The sequence below is a fragment of the Arachis stenosperma genome, chromosome 5 (assembly GCF_014773155.1).
Source record: "Arachis stenosperma cultivar V10309 chromosome 5, arast.V10309.gnm1.PFL2, whole genome shotgun sequence".
Classification (NCBI taxonomy): Eukaryota; Viridiplantae; Streptophyta; class Magnoliopsida; order Fabales; family Fabaceae; genus Arachis; species Arachis stenosperma.
The window spans coordinates 84889107-84910754 of NC_080381.1; positions in this window are offsets into that span (position 1 = coordinate 84889107).

The window sequence follows — 21648 nt, forward strand, 5'->3', positions numbered from 1 at the left end:
TGAAAAATGCAGAATGCAGAATGCAATGCTTAATGTGAATGAGATGCAAAATTCCAGGTTCAATATAATAAATAAAATAAAACTTGTAAACAAACAAAACTAAATAAAGAGAAACGATCATACCATGGTGGGTTGTCTCCCACCCAGCACTTTTAGTTATAGTCCTTAAGTTGGACATTTGATGAGCTTCCTGCTATGGTGGCTTCTGCTTATACTGATCCAGGAATCCCCACCAATGTTTGTACTTCCAATAGCCTCCGGGATCCTAAACTAAGCATGTAAAGCCCTTAAGAAGCTTCAAACAGATTCTTAGGCTCCCGGGGTGTTGGATATCAGAATAGATTCCAGGATCCCAAATCTTGCTTTTACACCCGTCTTCGTGTTGATTATCATGATTCCATCCGGGTAGCAAGCAATCTGAATTCTCACTAAAGCGGTCAAACAACTTCCTAGACCCATTCCGTTGAGCTCTATACCAACCTTTACATTTAAGCTTAAAGCTTCCAACCATGATGAACCTTGTAGGACAATTCCTACCACTGACCATCTTCTTTTTACTCTTAATGCCACAAAGAGCTCTAGGTTGACCATCCGTCTCCAGTAGCCCATATTCAAGTGGGATTAGAAAGCTATGGGATATGAATTTTACCCACTGAATGTTGTGAAGGATGATGGCGACTTAGGGGGAGGTATCTTTAATGAAATTGCAAGCTCCACTCCCTTGTGCTCTTCTCTGATAATTACCACCTCTTTGCAAACTTCTTCAATTTCAACCTCTTCCTCTTGGTAGCTCTCTTTCAATTCAATCTCCTTTTCATTGCTTTCCAAGGGCATGGGAGGTTGTGTTTCTTCTTCTTGAATCTCCATCTCTTGATCAACCTCTTCCAAGTCTTCAACTATGATATGCTTTGGAGGTTGTACACCCTCTTCAGCATCAATTTCAACCGTCTTGGAAGGAGGCTCGATGTCTTGACTTTCCCATGGAGGTTCTGCATCTTCTAAGTCTTCAACCACTTCTTCTTCTTCAATAATTTCGGCTTCCTCTACTTGTTCCAGTACAAAGTCATGCTCCGTACTGTTCACTGGAGTTTCTAGTATCTCCTTCATACTATGCTATTCACTGGACTGTCCACATGGGGCTATAGCTGATCCTTGTGTATTTAAGCGTCGAGAAGCCCATTGAATTAATACTTGCCCCAGTTGTTGAGTGGTTGCCTGAAATCGATCCATTGTTTCCTTGAGACGATCCTTTGCCTCTTGATTCACTCGGTTTTCATAAGTAGGATCATAATGCTCTTGGATTGATGGATATGGAGATGGTGAATATTGAAGTGGTGGTTCTTGTGAGTAATTGGGTTGGAATTGGGGTGGTTCTATATATGGTTCATATGGCTCATAAGGTGGTTGGTATGGTGGTTGAGGGTTAGAGTCATATGGAGGTGAATGGCGGAAAGGGGCTTGTGAGTGTGGTGGGTTGAGGTTGTGTTGAAAGGATGATCTCTGAGCATAGGGTGGGGCTTGTTGGTAGCTACAAGGTGGTCCACCATATCTATCAGCTTGGGATGCATTGTAGTCTGGTCTTTGTCCATGATATCCAGGATGGTGTTGTTGCCTAAAGGGTTGATTAGATCCTCTTGACTCCATCTATCCTTGATTGGTCTGACCTTGATGCATATTCCTGCTGTGGTTTCTATTTCCTTCAACAAAATTAGAACCAAACTCAAAGCGAGAGGGGTGAGAATTCATAGTAATTAATAAAAATTAAAAACACAAATAAATAAACAAGCAAAAGAAATTTTTTTTTTAATATTTACAATAACCAATAATAAGTCACACGTTTGTAATTCCCCGGCAATGGCGCCATTTTGATGTTAGAATTTTTGCCAGTAAAGAATTTCATAAAAACAGTCGCGTTGTAGATATAGTCTCTAAACTGACAAAAATCCCTTCGTACAAACGTTTTGGTTGTCACAAGTAACAAACCCCTTTAAAAATTGTTAACCGAGTATTTAAACCTCGGGTCGTCTTCTCAAGGAATTGTAGGGATGTATGTTCTTATTATTGGTTATGAAAAAGTGTGTTTGGGGTTTTGGATTAAGGTAAAAGGTTAGTTGGGCAGTGGGCACAGATATATTTTTAAAGCAATAAAAATAAATAAATAACTGTAAAATAAACTCTTGGCAAGATATGGAAACTGGAGGTCCTATCCTGGTTATCCTTATCAATTGTGATGAAAATTGGATTCTTCTCCCACTTTGTTAACCTCTAACTGTGAAGGTAAGTTAAGTGGATGAATTAATTCCAATTCTCAACTAACAATGAGTTTGATAACTCAAGAGTCACCAATTAATCTACCACAGCCAAGAATGTAAAAAGCTAAATTAAAATTATAAATATCTGAAATACCTTCAATTCATTCAAAGCAGTAAAATCTAACATGGAAAATATTCATAAGCCAATTGGGCAATAGGAAAATCCAAATTATTTATATAAATAAAAGACAGCAATCATCAATCTGAAATATCTCAAAAATCATTAATTAAGAAAATCAGTATAAACATGGAACATTGAAAATAAATAAAAATAAAGAACCTGGGATTGAGAGTCACTCCTAAAACTAAGAGAAGTCCTAATCCTAAGAGAGAGAGAGGTTCCTAAAACTACATCTAAAACATGGAAAGTGAATTATGAGTGCATGATAATGAATGGATGCATTCCCCCACTTTATAGCCTCTAATCTGTGTTCTCTGGGCCGAAAACTGGGTCAGAAACAGCCCAGAAATCACTTCCAGCGCTTTCTGGTCCGTACAGGTTGCGGAAAAGTGACGCGGCCGCATAGCTCACGCGGCCGCGCGGGTTGCATTCCTGCCAGGTCACGCGTCCGCGTGACTCACGCGTTCGCGTCGTCTGGCGTCGGGGCAGCTATGGCAAATTATATATCAAATCGAAGCCCCGGACGTTAGCTTTCCAATGCAACTGGAACCGCGTCGTTTGGACCTCTGTAGCTAAAGTTATAGCCGTTTGAGTGCGAATAGGTCAGACTGGACAACTTAGCAATTTCTCCAATTTATTGTATTCCTTCCACTTTTGCATGCTTCCTTTCCATCCTCTGAGTAATTCCTGCCTTGTAATCTCTGAAAATACTTAACACACATATCAAGGCATCTAATGGTGATAAGAGAGGATTAATAATAAGCAAATAGAAGTCCAAAGAAGCATGTTTTCAATCAAAACACATAATTAGGAAGGAAATATAAAACCATGCAAATAGTATAAATAAGTGGATAAAGAGTTAATAAAAACCACTCAATTGAGTACAAGATAAACCATGAAATATGGGTTTATCAACCTCCCCACACTTAAACACTAGCATGTCCTCATGCTAAGCTCAAGAGAAGCTATAAAGATGAAGAGGAATGGTAGGATGTATGAAATGCAATCCTATCTATATGAATGCAACTACATGCAAAATGTTTCTACCTACTTGGTTAAAAATAAATAAGTTCTCCAAGACAGACATAAATCAGATTTCACTAATTCAAATCATAAAATAAAAATCAGGTAAACTTGTAAGAAGACAGCTCATGAAAGCAGGGAACATAGAATTGAGCACTGAACCCTCACTGGTAGTGTATATCACTCTAGTCTCTCAAGTGTATAGGGTAAATCACTATACTCTTCCCTAGTCATGCTTTCTAAACCTTGTTCTTCATCTAACCAATCAACAAAAATTTAGTGTACCAATGCAAACATCATGAGGTCTTTTTCAAGGTTGTAATGGGGCTAGGTAAGGGTAAAGGTATATATATGGCTAAGTGAGATATAAATTGAATCTTTGACTAGCCAAGCTCTCACCTAACATACATACGCTCTATATAACTTTAAAATCATACCTAGCTACCCATAATTCCCACTTTTGTATGATTCCTATACTCATGTACCAAACTTTTCTTTTTAATTTATTACATGTGCATTGATTTTTTTTTTCATTAACTTAACATTGGGGTAATTTTGTCCCCTTATTTATTTTATATATATATATATATATATATATATTTTTTTTTTTTTTGGAGAAATAAACATAACTTATCAATGCACATGGATTTTCTATTATTTTTCTATTTTGGTTTTTCATGAGTAGGTTCCCAAATTCCCAATATTCAAATAAGTTATTAACATGACACATTCCCTTATTAACCCAAGTTCCCACAATTTTCCCCCACTTAGTTGATGCACAATCCCTATCTTAAACTAACCAAAGATTCACTTGGGATATTTAATTATTTTTCTGCTTTAAGGTTAGTGATGTGGTAAAATACAGAACAAGAGGGGATTAAAAGGCTCAAAGTGGCTGACAAGGGTGATTTAAAGGGTAGGCTTATTTGGGATAAGTGAGCTTAAAATAAGTAATGGCCTCAATCATATGCAAACATGTAAATACATTAAATAATCGACATATAGGTTGGAACAAAATATAGATTACAATCATAGAGAAGAAAACACACAGGAATAAAAATTTATGGTTAAATAATGTAACCATGTAAAGAAGCTCAAAATCTCACAGGTTGTGTGTTCTTTAACTCAAAAACCATGTTCCAAATACAATTTCCAAACAAGTTTAACAAAAAATAAATTTTTAAAAATTTTTTTTTTATTTAAATTAGTGACATTTTTTCAAAAATAGGATCTTAAAAAGAGATTTATTATTTTAACCAAGTAGTAACTAAATGCACAAAATCAAATAAATATGCAATCAAATATGCAGATGCAACAATGAACAAATAAAGAAAATAAGATTATTGGTGTTGAAAAAAAGTACTAACCCACGGAGATCGGTATCGACCTCCCCACACTTAAAGGGTGCACCGTCCTCGGTGCATGCTGAGATTTGCAGGTGGATGGGTTGTTTCAACTGTTGCTTTTCTCTAAGGATTGTGCAGATGGGCTTGTTTGTCTCTCCCATTAAGAAGCTTTTCCTCTCCCTTTGTGGTGGCCATCCTGAAAGAAGAGGGAAAAGAAAAAGTAACCCAAAAATAAAGATAGAAAATAAATAAAATATGGGTGTTAATGCCAGATAATAAGGGTCTCAATTACATAGTAGCTACAACATGCAAGTGAGAAAACAATAGAAGTACATGGCAGATCAAAAAATTTGCAACATAGGGAAGAGAGTGGGTAATGAAAGACAATGTAAGTTCATGTCAATACAAAAGGAATAGCAGTAATATAAAAATTAGCATTGATTTAAATAATATTACCCAATCAGAATAAAACAAGTTATGAAGCACCCAAATTAATTCAAGAGAAAATTGCAACAGTGAAATAAGAAAATTTTAACACCAAGAGAAAAATAATTAATTTTAGAAAATAAAATAAAAATATGCACAAAATTAAGATGCAATGAATGAAATATGCAAATAGAATGGAGGTGAAGGAAAATAAGGAAGGAAGAAGAAAGAAATAAGAAAAGAGAAGGAAAATAAGGAATAGAGAAGAAAGAATAAGAAAATTGGCTAATCTGGATATTCTGTGCGCCGCTTGTGACGCGGTCGCATAAGTGACGCGGTCGCGTGGTGCGCAAGAAGGTCAGGTGACGCGGACGCGTGGGTCACGCGATCGCGTGGCCTGTTTTGTGCGATTAGCGTGAGTGTAGCCTCGCGGTCGCGCAACTCTCTGTTTGAAACTCTTTTTGCCAAAATTCTGGGTGACGCGATCGCGTGGTCGACGCGATCGCGTGAGTGGCCATCTTTTAAAAATGACGCGGACGCGTGGGGCACGCGTTCGCGTGGGAGGGCTTGGGCTTCCAGCACGAGTCCAGCCCAACTCCAGCACAACTTTCGGCCATGCACCCTTTTGACATCGATTTTCAGTTCACGCGGCCGCGTGGGTGACGCGGTCGCGTGGGAGGCCAGTCTTCCCCTGCGACGCGGACGCATCAGCGACGCGGTCGCGTGGGACGAATTGTGCCACTGGCACGCCTCCAGCGCTGCTCCTGCGTAACTTTCTGTTCAATTTATTATTCTCTCATCTCCTTGCGACACGGACGCGTTGCTGATGCGATCGCGTCGCGTAGCGAATTTTTTTTTTTTTAATAACTGAAAAATGCAGAATGCAGAATGCAATGCTTAATGTGAATGAGATGCAAAATTCCAGGTTCAATATAATAAATAAAATAAAACTTGTAAACAAACAAAACTAAATAAAGAGAAACGATCATACCATGGTGGGTTGTCTCCCACCCAGCACTTTTAGTTATAGTCCTTAAGTTGGACATTTGATGAGCTTCCTGCTATGGTTGCTTGTGCTTATACTGATCCAGGAATCCCCACCAATGTTTGTACTTCCAATAGCCTCCGGGATCCCAAACTAAGCATGTAAAGCCCTTAAGAAGCTTCAAACAGATTCTTAGGCTCCCGGGGTGTTGAATATCAGAATAGATTCCAGGATCCCAAATCTTGCTTTTACACCCGTCTTCGTGTTGATTATCATGATTCCATCCGGGTAGCAAGCAATCTGAATTCTCACTAAAGCGGTCAAACAACTTCCTAGACCCATTCCGTTGAGCTCTATACCAACCTTTACATTTAAGCTTAAAGCTTCCAACCATTATGAACCTTGCAGGACATTTCCTACCTCTGACCATCTTCCTTTTACTCTTAATGCCACAAAGAGCTCTAGGTTGACCATCCGTCTCCAGTAGCCCATATTCAAGTGGGATTAGAAAGCTATGGGATATGAATTTTACCCACTTGAATGTTGTGAAGGATGATGGCGACTTAAGGGGAGGTATCTTTAATGAAATTGCAAGCTCCACTCCCTTGTGCTCTTCTCTGATAATTACCACCTCTTTGCAAACTTCTTCAATTTCAACCTCTTCCTCTTGGTAGCTCTCTTTCAATTCAATCTCCTTTTCATTGCTTTTCAAGGGCATGGGAGGTTGTGTTTCTTCTTCTTGAATCTCCATCTCTTGATCAACCTCTTCCAAGTCTTTAACTATGATATGCTTTGGAGGTTGTACACCCTCTTCAGCATCAATTTCAACCGTCTTGGAAGGAGGCTCGATGTCTTGACTTTCCCATGGAGGTTCTGCATCTTCTAAGTCTTCAACCACTTCTTCTTCTTCAATAATTTCGGCTTCCTCTACTTGTTCCAGTACAAAGTCATGCTCCGTACTGTTCACTGGAGTTTCTAGTATCTCCTTCATACTATGCTATTCACTGGACTGTCCACATGGGGCTATAGCTGATCCTTGTGTATTTAAGCGTCGAGAAGCCCATTGAATTAATACTTGCCCCAGTTGTTGAGTGGTTGCCTGAAATCAATCCATTGTTTCCTTGAGACGATCCTTTGCCTCTTGATTCACTCGGTTTTCATAAGTAGGATCATAATGCTCTTGGATTGATGGATATGGAGATGGTGAATATTGAAGTGGTGGTTCTTGTGAGTAATTGGGTTGGAATTGGGGTGGTTCTATATATGGTTCATATGGCTCATAAGGTGGTTGGTATGGTGGTTGAGGGTTAGAGTCATATGGAGGTGAATGGCGGAAAGGGGCTTGTGAGTGTGGTGGGTTGAGGTTGTGTTGAAAGGATGATCTCTGAGCATAGGGTGGGGCTTGTTGGTAGCTACAAGGTGGTCCACCATATCTATCAGCTTGGGATGCATTGTAGTCTGGTCTTTGTCCATGATATCCAGGATGGTGTTGTTGCCTAAAGGGTTGATTAAATCCTCTTGACTCCATCTATCCTTGATTGGTCTGACCTTGATGCATATTCCTGCTGTGGTTTCTATTTTCTTCAACAAAGTTAGAACCAAACTCAAAGCGAGAGGGGTGAGAATTCATAGTAATTAATAAAAATTAAAAACACAAATAAATAAACAAGCAAAAGAAATTTTTTTTTAATATTTACAATAACCAATAATAAGGCACACGTTTGTAATTCCCCGGCAACGGCGCCATTTTGACGTTAGGATTTTTGCCAGTAAAGAATTTCATAAAAACAGTCGCGTTGTAGATATAGTCTCTAAACTGACAAAAATCCCTTCGTACAAACGTTTTGGTTGTCACAAGTAACAAACCCCTTTAAAAATTGTTAACCGAGTATTTAAACCTCGGGTCATCTTCTCAAGGAATTGTAGGGATGTATGTTCTTATTATTGGTTATGAAAAAGTGTGTTTGGGGTTTTGGATTAAGGTAAAAGGTTAGTTGGGCAGTGGGCACAGATATATTTTTAAAGCAATAAAAATAAATAAATAACTGTAAAATAAACTCTTGGCAAGATATGAGAACTGGAGGTCCTATCCTGGTTATCCTTATCAATTGTGATGAGAATTGGATTCTGCTCCCACTTTGTTAACCTCTAACTGTGAAGGTAAGTTAAGTGGATGAATTAATTCCAATTCTCAACTAATAATGAGTTTGATAACTCAAGAGTCACCAATTAATCAACCACAGCCAAGAATGTAAAAAGCTAAATTAAAATTATAAATATCTGAAATACCTTCAATTCATTCAAAGCAGTAAAATCTAACATGGAAAATATTCATAAGCCAATTGGGCAACAGGAAAATCCAAATTATTTATATAAATAAAAGACAGCAATCATCAATCTGAAATATCTCAAAAATCATTAATTAAGAAAATCAGTATAAACATGGAACATTGAAAATAAATAAAAATAAAGAACCTGGGATTGAGAGTCACTCCTAAAACTAAGAGAAGCCCTAATCCTAAGAGAGAGAGAGGTTCCTAAAACTACATCTAAAACATGGAAAGTGAATTATGAGTGCATGATAATGAATGGATGCATTCCCCCACTTTATAGCCTCTAATCTGTGTTCTCTGGGCCGAAAACTGGGTCAGAAACAGCCCAGAAATCACTTCCAGCGCTTTCTGGTCTGTACAGGTTGCGGAAAAGTGACGCGGCCGCATAGCTCACGCGGCCGCGCGGGTTGCATTCCTGCCAGGTCACGCGTCCGCGTGACTCACGCGTTCGCGTCGTCTGGCGTTGGGGCAGCTATGGGAAATTATATATCAAATCGAAGCCCCGGACGTTAGCTTTCCAATGCAATTGAAACCGCGTCGTTTGGACCTCTGTAGCTAAAGTTATAGCCGTTTGAGTGCGAAGAGGTCAGGCTGGACAGCTTAGCAATTTCTCCAACTTATTGTATTCCTTCCACTTTTACATGCTTCCTTTCCATCCTCTGAGTAATTCCTGCCTTGTAATCTCTGAAAACACTTAACACACATATCAAGGCATCTAATGGTGATAAGAGAGGATTAATAATAAGCAAATAGAAGTCCAAAGAAGCATGTTTTCAATCAAAACACATAATTAGGAAGGAAATATAAAACCATGCAAATAGTATGAATAAGTGGATAAAGAGTTAATAAAAACCACTCAATTGAGTACAAGATAAACCATGAAATATGGGTTTATCAGACAGGGTGCTGACATCCCCTCCGAGCCATCAGAGGAGGAGGAGGATGAGCACGAGGATGCGATTCCTTCCCAGGAGGAGACCCATCAGCAGGCAGCCACAGAGCGGGCCGCTCCCCAGGCAGAGGTTCTCCATCAGATTGAGGCTGCAGCTCCGAAGATCCCGATCCAGTCCGCACCTCCTCTAGAGTAGCCAGACCCTCAGCCCACCACCTCCACAGAGCCTACAGCTACCATCCCTACCAGTGATGAGACCCCTTCACACCCAGCTTGATTGAGCATCAGGGACGATGCTTCATTTTATAATTTTAACTTCATGTCCAATGGGAGAGGATTCCATTGTAGAGAGAAATTCATCCATGATTGAATCCATCTCTTGATAAGCCTCTTCCAAGTCTCCAACTATGACATGCCTTGGAGGTTGCGCACCTTCCTCAACATCGATATCAAGCTTCTTGGAAGAGTCCTCCATGATGCTACATTTCCATGGACTTTCAACATCTCCTAAATCTTCAACCACTTCTCCCTTTTCTTCAATGATCATAGGCTCCTCCAAATGTTCTAACACAAAATTTGATTCCTCCTTCTCCACCGAATTTTCCAATTTCTCCTTCATGCTTTGCTCTTCTTTTGACTTTTCACATGTGGTCACGGAAGTACCTTGAGTATTCAAGCATTGGTGGGCTAAAGTATGCACCACCTTGGTCAAATTGGTCACAAACTCAAGTGTATCCTGCTTCATGGCTTCTTGTCCTTGAAGTAACAAAGTGAAAGGATTGTCTATTGGGGCTTGGGGTGAATAGGGAGGTTCATTATTTTGGAGAGAGTGTTCATAGTAGGAAGGTGGTTCTTGGGAGTAATCTTGATAGGGTTGTGGTGGTTCTAAAGGTTCTTGCTCATAATGATCATAAGAGTATGGCATGGATGATTGGTGATATGGTGAATACGGATCATAGGGCGGTGTTTGGTAATGAAAGGCTTGTGAGAATGGTTGAGGTTCATGTTGAGGATGAGATTCATAGGCATATGGTGGTGGTTCTTGAAAGTCACAAGGAGATTCACCATAGCCATTGGATTGATATGCATCACGGAATGGCTCTTCTTCATAGTGCATTGGTGGAGGTTGTTGCCATGAAGATTGATCATATGCATATGGCTCCTCCCACCTTTGAGTGTCCCATCCTTGATACACATCCTCATTGAAGCTCTCATCACCTACAACATAATTAGAACCAAACTCATAGCCAAAGTGAGAATTCATAATGAAAGAAAAACAAAATAAAACAAACAAAATCTAGTAAACAAGCAAAAGACAAAATATTTACACTATTCACATATGTACAATAACCAATAACATAACACCATTGCACTCCCCGGCAACGGCGCCATTTTGATGATTAGATTTTTGACGGTTTAGAATTTCACTAATGAAATCTCGTTGTAAAGTATAGTTTCTAAACCAACAATAATCCTTTCATACAAAAGATTGTTTGTCACAAGTAACAAACCCCTAATTTTATAAACCGAAGTATTCAAACCTCGGGTCGTTCTCCCTAGAAATTACAATAAAGTGTCTTGTTATTGGTTATGAGTTATTTTGGGGTTTTGGATAAGAAGCATGAAAAGTAAATGGCAATGAAAATAAACTAACAACTATAAAAGGCTCTTGGCAAGGTATAAAAATTAGAAGTCCTATCCTAGTTATCCTTCTCAATTGTGATGAGAATTGTTCATTGCTCCCACTTAGTTAACCTCTAACCATGGAGGGAAGTCAAGTGGATGAATTAATTTGACTCCTCAAGTCCTAATCAACTCCTAGAGGAATGACTAGCTTTAGAGACATTCAAATCAATTAGCAATCCCTAATTATCAATCAACAAAGGAATTAGATAACTCAAGAGTCACTAATCACTCTACCAAAGCCAAGAGGAACGAAATCTATACTAAAATCCAACCAAGCATTTCATCAAACACTTGGAAGGCACAAAAGAAAAGTATAGTAAATCACAACAATAATGAATTCTAACTACAATTGAATACAAAGAATTAACAACAACAATCAAGGAAATCACAATTATCATGAATTACCTCAAATTGCACTATTGGAAGAAAACAAATGAACAACAATCCATCCAAAACAAAATGAAGAATTACAATTATTAAAGCATCTCACTAGAATGAGGAAGAGGAGAAGATTAAGATTTGATAAAGGAGAAGTGGATTAAAGCATGAATTAAACCTAGATCTAAGAAGAGAGATTAACCTAAACCTAATCCTGATTTTAGAGAGAAGTGAGAGCTTCTCTCTCTAAACTAACTCTAACTAATCCTAGTTATGCTATATGGTAGAATGATGATGATTATTCCCCTTTATCCTTGATCCTTTTTTATTCCTTTCCAGCAGTAATTGGCGCTAAAATGGGTTCAGAAAACCCCTCCAAATCGCCAGGCACGTGTTCCTTTAATGAAGTCATGTGCGAGCTTCGACGCGTGTGCGCACGGTATGCGTGCGCGTCCCTGACCGATTCTGCAATGTGCGCGCGGGCGCCTTGTGCGCGTGCGCGTGCTTGGCCGAGATCAATTCTTTGTCTTTTATGCTTCTCTCCACTTGCATGCTTCCTTCCTTGCTCCTTTGATCCATGTCTAGCCTATCTCAACCTGAGATTACTAGCAAACACATCAAGGCATCTTATGGAATCAAAGAGAAATTAGAATTCATCAAAACAAGGCTTAAAAGGCATGTTTTTACACTTAAGCACAAATACGGGAGAGATTACAAAACCATGCTGATTCATAGGTTAAATGTGAGAAAAGGTTATCAAAATACTCTAAATTCAATACAAGATAAACCCTAAAAATGGGGTTTATCAATGATTAATACATGAGTATGTACCCAATTCCCAAGATTTTCAACACAAATACAAAATATACTTTTATCTCTACCCAATGTTCCCAACTTTCCCAAAATCAAATGATAAACACTCTCACTAGTCTAAGATAATCAAAGATCCAAATTAAGGACATTTATTATTTTTCACTTAGGCTTGTAATGTGCTACAATTAAGAATAAGTGGGTTAAGCATAGGCTCAAAATTGGTTAACAATGGAAGATAAAAGGTAGGCTATTTGGGTAAGTGAGCTATTTGAATAATGGCCTCGATCATATAAATGGATGTATACACAAAATAATGGACATAAAGAATCAAACAAATCAAATATTATAATCATAGGAAGAGAATAATGCACACAAGAATGAAAATAAGTGGTTATGTATGATGTAACCATACAATTAGGCTCAAATCTCACATGCTTGTGTTCTTAGCTCAAGAACATGATCCACAAAATATATAATTCAAGCAAGTTCTAAAAAAATTTTTTTTTCAATCAATTGGGGTGCCCTATAGATAAAATTCTTGAAAAATTTCATTATTTTGACTAAGCTTAATATATACATATGCAAAACAAGAAAATGCAACTAAAAATCCTAAAATGAAATGCAAAAGTGTTGGGATTAGAAACTTGTTACCCAAAAATGCCGAGTGGTCGGATGACCTCCCCATACTTAAAAGTTTGCACCGTCCTCGGTGCACTCAAAGATGAGCAAGGGGGCACTCCATGGAAGAAGGCTCTTCAACTTGTGATTCCTCTATGTACTCAACATATCCTAAGGTGCCAACCACTACTTCCTTTGGTTCAATCATCTCTACCTTCTCCTCTTGTTGCACTTCTTACTTTGACTCCTCTTCTTCACCTTGGAGCATCAAGTTCACTCCCTCACTAAGCTTTTTAGTTGCCTCTCCACATTCAACAATGGGAGTGCCTTGATCGCATAAGCTTAGGCGGGATGAGACTATGTTACCAATGGCTTCTACTATGATAGCCATTTTTGCTCTTAACTCTGCAAACTTCTTTTCATCCTCCTCTTGTCGCCTTAAGAGATAAGATTCAAGATCTCTCAATTCTAGCATGGGGGCTTCATCGGGAGGCGATGGTGGAAGAGAGGGTTCATTGTTTGAGGGAAGATTGTTGTAATTGGAAGGTGGTTCGTATTGGTGAAATTCTTGAGGTGGTGTGTATGGATTTTGTGGTTCATGGAAGTATTGGTGTTGGAATGGTGGTGGTTCTAGATATGGTTCATATGGTGGTTGGTATGTTGGGTATGGGTTAGGATCATATGGAGGTGAATGGTGGTATGAGGCTTGTGAGTATGGTGGAAGGCTATATTGAGGAGGGGGTTCATATGCATATGATGATTGCGGTTGACAACTACAATGAGGGTCATCACATACATTAGATTGGTATGCATCAAGATTTGAATTGTACCCATAAGAAACTGGAGGAGGTTGTTGCCAAGAAGGTTGTCCATAAGCTTGGGGCTCCTCCAATCTTTGATCTCCAAATCCTTAATGCATGTTATCATTGTAAATTCCATCTCCTACAACATAGTTTGAACCACACTTATAGCCAAAGTCGTGAAAATTCATAGTGAAAGAGAAAATAAAAACAAAGGCTAACAAGAAACAAAGAGAACAAAATCCTACAACTAGCAAAAACTAACAAATCAAAAATCAAGATATTCACAATATATACAATAGCCAATAACATAGCACCATTACTTTCCCCGGCAACGGTGCCATTTTGATGAACGAATTTTTTGACGGTTTAGAATTTATCTAATGGAGTCTCATTGTAAAGTATAGTTTCCAAACCAATCAATAATCCTTTCATACTAAAATTTTGGTTGTCACATGTAACAAACCCCAAATAAGAATTAACCGGAGTATTTGGATTTCGGGTCGTCTCACGAGGATTGCAATGAAGTGAATGCTTATTGGCTATGGGGTATATTTTGGGGTTTTTGGAATAAGAGACATGAAAAGTAAATGATAAGGAAATTCAAATAACAAAAAGGCCTTGGCAAGGGTTGGTGGTCAAGGATCTCTATCCTTATCACTAACCACAACATGAGAGTTGGCAAGGATCAATCCCATTAAGTCATCCTCTAAATGATAAAGGAAAGTCAAATGAGCTATGTCAATCCAAGTCCATAAGTCCTAGTTCTCCACCAATTCAATTAGTGAGATCTAAGGTCAATGGCTCCCAATCATCAATCACTTGGACATTAGCAACTCAAGAGTTCCTAAGTTAACTTCCCAAGCCAAGAGCATAAAATTCTACTCTAAAGCCCAACCAAGTATTTTGTCAAACACTTGGTGGGTACAAATGGAAAGCATGGTAAATTGCAAGAATTATAAATCTACAAACTACCAATTGCAAGAAAAGTAAAATCACAACTCAAATCAAAAATAAAAGAACATCAAACATTAAATTGCATTAAAAATAAATCAAATCTATCATGAGTGCATGATTACAAAAAGAGAGCAAAGAGAAAAATTAACACTACAAACCATGAGAATGAAATAGTAGAAGCAAGAATTCATAAAGGAAATGAGATGGAAACATGTAATTGAACCTAGATCTAAGATGGAAATGTCCTAAAGCTAACCTAATTCTAGAGAGAAGAGGGAGCTTCTCTCTCTAGAAACTACACTACATGATGCTAATGCTACAATCAATTGCTCCCCCTTGCTTGGGATTCAATTCTGCATGAAATACACTCAGAAACAGGTTGGAATTAGGCATGGGCTGCTCAGAAATCGCCCCTAGCGTTTTGCCTTTAAGTGAGTCACATGAGAGTATCGGCGCGTACGCACCATGTGCGCGTGCGCGTCGATTGGCTATTTCTTCATCCGTGTGGACGCGTCATGTACACGTGCGCGTCTCTATGCCAAATCACTTTTACGCGTGTGCGCCCATTGATGCATTCCCAATTCTTGTTTCCTCATGCATTCTCCACTTTGCATGCTTTTCTCCTCATTTTTTCCATCCAATACTTGCCTTATGAACCTGAAATCACTCAACAAACACATCAAGGCATCGAATGGAATTAAAGTGAGTTAAAATCACCAATTTAAGGCCTAAAAAGCATGTTTTTTTACACTTAAGCACAATTCAATGGAGAATTACAAAATCATGCTATTTTATTGAATAAATGTGGGAAAAGGTGATAAAATCCCCCAAATTAAGCACAAAATAAACCATGAAATCGGAGTTTATCACCTACCCGCCCCGTTGCTACCCCTATTTGGGATAAGGTTATTTAAATTATATTTCAAATTTTGGTGTACTCCAATGCAATAAACAAAATTTTTATGTACTCTCATACCACAAATGAAATTTCAAATTTTTAAACGAAATAATTAAATATAATTATTGAAATTTAAAATTTTAAATTTACAAAATTTTATTTGTTGTATGAAAGTACATAAAAATTTAATTTGTTGCATGAGAGTATATAAAAATTTGAAATATAATTTAAACAACCTTATGTCAGAAATAAGAAATGGATTGATTGGTTTATCCAAAGTAACTATGCTGTTAATAGTGGCGGGCAGTTTAACGGTGCATTTGTGAACGTGTTAACGTGCTTATTTTAAATGGACAGTCCATTTTTTCTTATTTAAAATTGACGGTTTATCTTTTCTATTATTTGAAACATTCCATTTTTAAGAGTTTGGTCAAATTAAAAGCATTAATATTTTTTATTATTTTTAAAAATTATATTAAATTATTTATAAATGCATCTATCTCAAAAATTGAAAAACTATGTATATCTCGTTTACACTGTAGATGGATTACATACAAAATTGTCTCGTTTACCGTGCAAGCGAGACAAGAAAATAATATTTATTTGGGTAAATATTTTTTAAATTATTTATTTTAGTAATTATTACAAGTTTAATCACCCGTGCTATGCACGTGATAAGATTGAAATTATAATTTTAAGTTGTTATGTTAAATTTTATTTTAATTATAATAATTTAATTAATAAAAAAATAACTTGTATGCGTTGTTTTTCTTTTCTTAATATAGTGTTAATTGTATTAACTATAAAATAGTTATTTAATCTACTTTTTTCAATAAATTAGGCATATATACTCAATATGACCATAAATAATCTAGTAATACTTAAATCTACCAACAAAGTTTTATATGTTGGTATACTGTGAAGTAAGAAAATATCAAAATCAGCTCAAAATGAAGAATAAATTAATAGAGAATCCTAATGCAGAAAGTTTTGTAATAAACAATAAATAATTTAAACCTACTGAATAATAATTCAATGCTATCATTTGATACCTGTAAAATATATACATGAAACAACACTGTATCAATGTTTGTATATAAAATTATATGATTAACGTAATTATAAAATTGTTTGTCAAGAGAATAAAATTATACGAATTTTTATGATAATTTTAATATTCTCAAACTATTAATGTACAATAAGAATTCATCTATTAATTCCTAGAATTTCTAAATTTTTTTAAGTGATAGTAATAAATTTTAATAAATAAATAGATTTAGTAAGACATTTTGTTATCACCTTTTTATTATAGGCTCTCAAAAACTTCTCTATATATCACATTCATCGTGCAGTAATTTCCAAGTGTATTAACCCGTGCCATGCACGTGATAAGATTAAAATTATAATTTTAAATTATTTTATTAAGATTAATTTAAATTATAATAATTTGATTAATAAAAATATAACATGTTATGTATTATTTGTTTTTTCTTAAGCTAGTGTTAAATATATTAACTCTAAATAGTTATTAATTGGTTTTAGTAATCTATTTTCTTCAATAAATCAACCATATATACTCAATGTGACCATAAATAACTTAATAATACTTAGACCCACCAACAAATTTTTATATGTTGCTTTACTGTCAAATAAGAACATATCAAAATTAGCTCAAAATAAATAATAAATTATTAGAGAATCCTAATACACAAAATTCTCTAATAAACAATGAATAATTTAAATCTACTAAAAAATAACTCAATATTTTTCTTTGATACTTGCAAAACATATACCTAAAATAATATTATATCAATGTTAGTATACAGTTTTACAATCATCGACCGTATTTACTATACATGACTCCTTCTTAAAAGTTATTATATACACGTGTGCAGTTAGAAGATAAATTATTGGACTTTATTTTATTTTTCTAAATTATTATAATTATGCATTATTCATTAAATGCTAATTGTAATATTGTAATATAATTATAATAAAGATATTTTTCTAAAATAAATTTAGAAGAGAGAATAGTACTTTCATTTTGGAGGAAAAATGAATTCATGAGAAATTGACACCTCAATTTTATTAGTTGATAATGTATTAAATATTGATTTTATATAATTATAATAAAAATATTTCTCTAAATTAGTATAATCATGCATTATTCGTTAAATGTAAATTGTAATATAATTATAATAAATATATTTTTTTAAAATAAATTTAGAAAAAAAATAGTGATTTCATTTTAGAGAAAAAATAAATTCACGAGGAATTAACACCTCACTTTTATTAGTTGGAAAAAATCCAGTTTTAGTATATTTTGTCATTATTATACATTTTTCTCTAATCATATATCCACTGTTTTCTTTTCTTTGTTTCAGCATTTTGAACTTGGGTTTAACTTCTCATAGTTCTCACTTCTCAGTCATTCTATTAGATGTAGTTGATAACTATTGAAATTCTTTGATTAATATAGGAGAAAAATATATTATTATATGATAGAATTAATATGAGTATATTTTATTAATAAATAAACAAAGTTAATATAAAATAAAATTATAAATAAAAAAACAAAAAAAATAAAATTAAAATAGCAAAAGTGATAAAAAGATTATTTTTATAATTTTGTTTTGTCATTTTTATGTATAGAAGATTAGAAAATAGTAAATTTTTAACTAAATTAATTTATATTTGTTGTATTCAATTTAAATAAGTAATAAATTATCTTATTTTAATTTATTCCTTAAATTTATATATCATAAAAATTAAATCAAATAATTAATATACATAATTTTAAATTATGTGATACTTAAATATCTATTCAAATCAATTAGTTGATATAATTAATTCATCATAATGAATTGACTTTAATGAGTTAAACAAAATAATACAGAAGCATGCTACGTTGATTCATTCATTAAAGGTAAAAATTCGATTTTTATATGATAGGATAGATAATATAATAGACGACGAGAAAGAGAAAGATAAACATTTTAGATCCTAAGTTATTTCATTTGAATGTTGCAATGTGAGTATCACATTATTTTACTTATTATACCTTATAGACCATTTTGTAACTTTATTTCAATATCAATAGAATTTCACTACCTTTGAGTACTAAATTAAAATTTAAAATGAAACTAAAAAAAGTAAAGAGTATAAAATTATTGATTGAAAAAAACTCTAAATAATAAAAAGGCAAATTAACTTTAATATTAAATTCATTAATACGATTTTAATTTTATATAATAGTTAGAAAATATATTAGTAAAAGCAAATGGAAGAATAGCTTTAATTAGTATTTGATAAAATATTCATTTAGAATAATTAAAAAATATAAAATTATGATATTATTAAAAATAATACATTTTTATGTTAAAAAAATTATATTTAAATAAAATATTTATAAAATATAAAATTTAGAGTAACATAGCTTTATAAACATTAATCATTAATCAATTATGAACTAACATAAAATTATAATATAATTTATTTATGAAAAAAATCAATAATTAATATTAATATATATAAAAATCATCCAAATACTTTAATTAAAAGTATGAATAGTTAATTATTATTCAATATTAATAATATTTTGTTCATAAAAAAACTGAAAATATAATTATTCCGATTTAGATTTTAGAAAAATAAACGTATAAGTAACAAATGATCTATTTTATCATGTATATTATAAATTAATGAATTAAACTAACTGATATAATAAATTATAATTAATTAATTAGTATAAATTATAATAAATTATATGATATTTAAAAAGAAAATAAAATGAATAAAAGAATAAAAAAATAGAAGAATAGAAAACTACAATAAAATAAATTGAATGTAAGTTTTTTTTCTTTTTACAAATTTTATATCACATCTGCTTCAATAATAATAAATAAAAATACATCAACTTAATATCTAAGAAAAAAAGATGAGATAAAATCATAACACAATTCTAAAATAAAAGCTTAAATTAAACCGTAATATCATTGCACAACACAAATTAAAAGTAATTTCACACTACAATATACCACACAAATAGATAAATGACTTAAGCTTAATTATGAATTTTTTTATTTATTTATGCAAACATGATAACACCATGGTCTATAAATTCTTAATGGATAACATATCATATATTGCTCTAAATGATGAACACGGGAGTTGAAGAGTGTATGCTGATTTGTGTTCATGATAGTTGCCTTCTTGTGACAGCGCTTCATAGGAAGAAAAAGAATTGTTGTAAAAGCTACCCAATGAAAGAGTAATTAGTAAATGAATGATATTTTCTTTTAGCATGTATGGTCTTTTACAGTGGTAAAATAAAAATGGAATGAATAAAATTTTGTATTTTTATATTAGAAATAGAATTTGATATTTATCCTAATAAAATTAAATAATTAATTAGTTATATTTAAATAAATAAAATAAATTAAATAAAAATATTTTTACGAATTAATCAAATCAATTAGTCAATACAAATAATTAGTATAATTAATTTTATTTGATTTATTGAATTCAAAAAATAAATTAGAAAATAATTGATTGAATTAATTAGTTGATATAATTAATTTATTATAATTGATTGGATTTAATGAATTAAAAAAATAAATAGAAAAACATAGGAGACAGTGATTTTGTTTAACTAAATTAATATGTATTTATTATATTTAATCATTATAAGTAACAAATCATCTATGTTATTATATATCTTATTTAATCTTGCATGGCACGGGTAATTATAAGTTATATTTTTATTTCTAATTATTTACGTACATAAATGATTAAAATATATAACATAAATATTATAATTATTATAATTCTATGATATAATTATAATTAACATATTTTATCATAATTAAATATTGATTTGATATAATTATAATGAAAATACTTTCCCAAAATAATATAATCTACTATTATTCATCTACTAATTATTTGACAATAAACCTTAATATGATTTTTTACATCTCCGCTATGGGAAATAACTATTTAGATATACCAAATAATATGTAATATATTACTACCTGTATAAGTTAAGGCACAAATACATGATTTTATTAAGGTGATTGAAACTTTCACCAAATAGAATATGACCTCAATCGAATAAAAAAGGGTACTCGATTTTGCATTAATTAGCTAGTTGAAGAAATAACATACTCATTCATTATTCATATTTCATTATATTTTTTAAATAATATATAGAAAATATATATCCTGTGTATAAAAATGTGACTATTAGTAATTTTATTAATAAACCTTTTTTAAACTATTACTAATTTCAATTTTAATAGAAAATTTGAGGAAATAATTTCGCTTGCCATAAATAATATACTAAAACTGTTAGTATATATATTATCTTCTATATGGTTAATTGAATTTATCAATGATTTTCCCGTGTAAATCGTTATTACCCAGTTTTTAATAACTACTTAATATACAAAATTTGAAATTAGAAATTGTTATTACTAATTCAATTAACTGGTTAATTGAGTAATAATTGTCAAAGTTGCAAAATCATTGATTTACTCAATAGATTTTCATATATTATTTATATTTCAAGTAATAATTTAAAATTATATTATTTACCCAGTTAATAATACTATTATTAATAATTATTTTTTGCATTTATTTTTAAATCAATTATTAAATAATTATTTTTGTTAAGATAATTGTTTATAAATTATTTCAAATTATATTTTGTTAAGATATAATTATTTAGATTATTACTCATGGCACGGGTATAATTTCATTTTATACCAATTAATCAATTATAATTATATGACACGGATGTAATTTCAATTTTATCCACCGATTATTGGCAAATAAATTTTATTCCAATTATAAATAAAATCTGTTTTTATTGGCAAATAAATTTTCTTTAGGTCAACGATTTAATATATGTGTAGGTTCATTTTTTGTCAAATATAATGAAAATACAAATAAAAAAAATAAAAGATAAAAATAAACTTAATAATATCTAACACTACTTTATTTTATTAAATTATTTAAAAATAGCAAATCCACAAAAAATAATCGTAATATATAAATTGA